The sequence below is a fragment of the Salvelinus sp. IW2-2015 genome, unplaced genomic scaffold (assembly GCF_002910315.2).
Source record: "Salvelinus sp. IW2-2015 unplaced genomic scaffold, ASM291031v2 Un_scaffold5266, whole genome shotgun sequence".
NCBI lineage: Eukaryota > Metazoa > Chordata > Actinopteri > Salmoniformes > Salmonidae > Salvelinus > Salvelinus sp. IW2-2015.
Genome location: NW_019946531.1, coordinates 1 through 4,935, shown reverse-complemented (window position 1 = coordinate 4,935; position 4,935 = coordinate 1).

Below are 4,935 nucleotides of genomic sequence, written 5' to 3'. Positions count from 1 at the left end.
ATAAACTCTGGCCCTAGTGACATGGTTTAGGAATAATCGGGCCCTAGTGACATGGTTTAGGGAATAACTCTGGGCCCTAGTGACATGGTTTAGGGGATAACTCTGGGGCCCTAATGACATGGTTTAGGGGATAACTCTGGGCCCTAGTGACATGGTTTAGGGGAATAACTCTGGGCCCTAGTGACATGGTTTAGGGGATAACTCTGGGGCCCTAATGACATGTTTAGGGGAATAACTCTGGGCCCTAAGACATGGTTTAGGGGAATAACTCTGGGCCCTAGTGGCATGGTTTAGGGGAATAACTCTGGGCCCTAGTGACATGGTTTAGGGGAATAATCTGGGCCCTAGTGACTGATTTTTAGGGGAATAACTCTGGGCCCTAGTGACATGGTTTAGGGGATAACTCTGGGGCCCTAATGACATGGTTTAGGGGAATAACTCTGGCCCTAGTGACATGTTTAGGGGAATAACTCTGGGCCCTAGTGACATGGTTTGGAATAACTCTGGGCCCTAGTGACATGGTTTAGGGGATAACTCTGGGCCCTAGTGACATGTTTGGGGATTAACTCTGGGGCCCTAATGACATGGTTTAGGGAATAACTCTGGGCCCTAGTGACATGGTTTAGGGAATAACTCTGGGCCCTAGTGACATGGTTTAGGGGAATAACTCTGGGCCTAGTGACATGTTTAGGGGATTAACTCTGGGGCCTATGACATGGTTTAGGGGAATAACTCTGGGCCCTAGTGACATGGTTTAGGGGAATAACTCTGGGCCCTAGTGACATGGTTTAGGGGAATAACTCTGGGTGCCCATATGACATGGTTAGGGGAATAACTCTGGGCCCTAATGACATGGTTTTAGGGGAATAACTCTGGGCCCTAGTGACATGGTTTAGGGAGTAACTCTGGGCCCTAATGACATGGTTTAGGGAATAACCTCTGGGCACCTATGACATCTGGTTTCTATGTCAGTGTTGACGGCTGTCTCCTTCAGGCAGGTCCAGTCACACTCTTTCAGAGAAAGTTAAGTTCTCTCCTCTTTTCGTGTGTGTGTGCGTCTGGTGTGTGTGTTGTGTGTGTGTTGTGTGTGGGTGTGTGTGTGTGTGTGTGTGTGTGTGTGTGTGTGTGTGTGCTGTGTTGTGTGTGTGTGTGTGTGGTGTGTGTGGTGTGTGTGTGGTGTGTGTGTGTGAAATGCTCTCAGGAATCCTGCTGTCTCAATCATCACAAGCGCCAGGACACACAGTCAGCCGCTTTGCCTGTCCCACACACAGCACGCACGCACGGCAACGCACACACACACACACCACAAACACACACACACACACACACACACACACACACACACACCTCTCAGAGTTTCACAGCCAGGCGGACTGACAGGCAGAGAACAATGTGCTGAGTCCCCAAAAGTCACCCTGTTCCCTATGTAGTGCACTCCCTCAGTGCCGCGCACTATGTAGGAATAGTGTGCGTTTGGGGCAGCCCACTGTTTACCCGGGCGTGTTCCCTTTTTAGGGAAGTGTGGCAGGAGCAAGGCGTGAGATGTACCCCCTCTAAAATCAAATCAAATTCTATTTGTCACAATGCTTGGGTAAACCACACACGAGCTGTTAGAATAACTATGGGAGTGTTAAAGCCCTTTCCCACAACGTAGAGAGAAAACCAACAGGTGTAGACTACAGTGGAGTGTTAAGCCCTTTCCAACAACGTAGAGAGAAACACAGGTTGTACTAAGCAAGTGGAAGTGTTGAGCCGCTTTCCCAACAACGTAGAGAGAAACCACAGGTGTAGACTAACAGTTGGAGTGAAAGCCCTTTCCCAACAACGTAGAGGAGAACCACAGTGTATGATGCTAACAGTGGAGTGTTAAGCCCTTTCCGCACAACGTAGATGAGAAACCACATGGGTGTAGACTAACAGTGGAGTGTTAAGCCCTTTCCTCGCAATACGTAGAGAGAAACCACAGGTGTAGATAACAGTGGAGTTGTTAGCCCTTTCCTCGCCAAACAAGAAAGAGAGAAACACAGGTGTAATGACTAACAGTGGAGTGTTAAGCCCTTTCCCTACAACGTATAGAGAACCACAGTGTTGACAACAGTTGAGTGTTAAGCCCTTTCCACACAAACGTAGAGACGTTAAACCACTAGAGTGTATGACTAAGTAGTGGGAGTGATTAAGCCCTTTCCAACAAGGTAGAGAGAACCAAGGTGTACATGACAGTGGAGTTGTTAAGCCTTTCCCATACACGAGAGAGAAACACAGGTGTTGGACTAACAGGTGGAGTGTTAGCCACTTTCCAACAACTGTTAAGAGAAGACACACAGGTGTTTGACTACACAGTGGAGTGTTATTATAAGCCTTCCCAACAACTGTAGAGAGCAACCACAGGTGTAGAACTAACAGTGGAGGTTTAAGTCCCCCACAACGTAGAGAGAAACCACACGTGTGTAGCTAACAGTGGGGTTGAGAGAGAAAAGTGAGAAATGAAGTAGAAAATACACAAGAATTAGAATCGCTCACAGGATGAGGTGAGACATACCAAATGGTTATAGTACAAAGAGATGTTAGTGAGGAAGTTTTGGTTGAAGGCCAGAATGTGTGTAACGATGGTTATTTAACAGGAGTGCGGGTTTAGTACCAGGGGTGAGTGTGTTGAGTGAGCGAGAGGGTGACAGGCGCGGGGTGAGTGATGGAGGATGTGGGTGGATGGGTGGTGAGTATCAGAGAAGTGAACTCTCACTCTTCTTCTTCATACCTCAGGACTCTACCCAGTACCGCAGATCGAGAACATCGGATTCCTTATAAACAGGAACACACTGATAACCAGTCAGTAGTAACATGGTATATAAACAGAAGTATACAGGCCGCCTAGACCTACCAGAGTAATAACATGTTGATACTCAGGCGCAGTACCAAGGTTAAAACCTTCATTTAATACTAATGTTAATACCCAGGTTACACCGTTCTAAGGCCCTAATTCACCGTAGACTTACCATGCGTTATATCAAGAAGTACCACGTCCGTAAAGTAGTAACAATAGGTTAGCTTAAACAGAGAAGTACCAGGTAAAGTAACATGGTGTATAAACAGTGAAGCTTATAGCAGGGAGTACCAGGTAAAAAGATGGTATTATACAGGAGTACCAGGTAATAACATGGTTATATACAGGAGTACCAGGTAATAACATGGTTATATACAGGCAGTTTACAGAATAACAGGTATATAACAGGCATACAGGAAGTACCATGGTATAAACATCGGTTATATACAGGAATACCAGGAATAACATGTATATACAGGAAGTACCAGGTAATAACATGGTATATACAGGAAGTACCCAGGTAATAACATGGTTAATAACCAGAAGTACCAGGTAATAAATGTACAGGTAGGCTACTAGTACAGGAAGTACACAGGTATACATGTTAATACAGGTTAACCAGGTAATAAACATGGTATATACAGGGAGTACACAGGTATAACATGGTTATATACAGGATACCAGGTAAACATTTTATATACAGGGATACCAAGGTAATAACATGGTTATATACCAGGAGTACCAGGTAAAACATGGCTATATATACAGGCAAGGATACCGGTGAATAAGCATGGTTTATGTGATACTAGGGAGGAGTACCAAGGTATAACATCTGGCTACAATATACCAGGTAATAACTGGTGTTAGTAACAGAGTACCAGTAATACATGGCTATCAACAGAAGGTATATCAGGGATGCTCAGCCCTCTCTTTATGTAGTGTTGTGTTGTTGTCTTAGGTCTCTCTTTATGTAGTGTTGTGTTGTTGTCTTAGGTCTCTCTTTATGTAGTGTTGTGTTGTCTCTCTTGTTGTGTTTTGTCTTATATTTATATTTTATTTTGTATTTTTAATCCCCCATCCCTGCAGGAAGCCTTTTGGTACACCCTCATTGTAAATAAGAATTTGTTCTTGACTGACTTGCCTAGTTAAATAAATGTTAAATAAAATACAAAAATGAAATATGAATACCAAGTACACAATATGACCAAAAGTATGTGGACACCTGCTTGTCGAACATCTCATTCCAAAATCACAGGCATTAATATGGAGTTGGTCCCCCTTTGCTGCTATAACAGCCTCTACTCTTCTGGGAAGACTTTCCACTAGATGTTGGAACATCGCTGTGGGGACTTGCTTCCATTCAGCCACAATAGCATTAGTGAGGTCAGGCACTGATGTTGGGTGATTAGGCCTGGCTCGCAGTTGCCGTTCCAATTCATCCCAAAGGTGTTCGATGGGGTTGAGGTCAGGACTCTGTGCAGGCCAGTCAAGTTCTTCCACAACGATATCGACAAACCATTTCTGTGTGGACCTCGCTTTGTGCACGGGGGCATTGTCATGCTGAAACAGGAAAGGGTCTTCTCCAAACTGTTTCCACAAAGTTGGAAGCACAGATTCATCTAGAATGTCATTGTATGTTGTAGCGTTAAGATTTCCCTTCACTGGAACTAAGGGGCCTGAACCATGAAAAACAGCCCCAGACCATTATTCCTCCTCCACCAAACTTTACAGTTGGCACTATACATTGGGGCAGGTAGCGTTCTCTTGGCATCAGCCAAACCCAGATTTGTCTGTCGGACTGCCAGATAGTGAAGCGCGATTCATCACTCCAGAGAACGCGTTTCCACTGCTCCAGAGTCCAATAGCAGCGAGCTTTACACCTCTCCTGTCTGTAGTGTTTAGTGGTGCTGAGGACCACATTCTGCTGGTCTGTAGTGATGCTGAGGACCACATTCTGCTGGTCTGTAGTGATGCTGAGGGCCACAGTCTGCTGGTCTGTAGTGATGCTGAGGGCCACATTCTGCTGGTCTGTAGTGGTGCTGAGGGCCACATTCTGCTGGTCTGTAGTGGTGCTGAGGGCCACAGTCTGCTGGTCTGTAGTGGTGCTGAGGGCC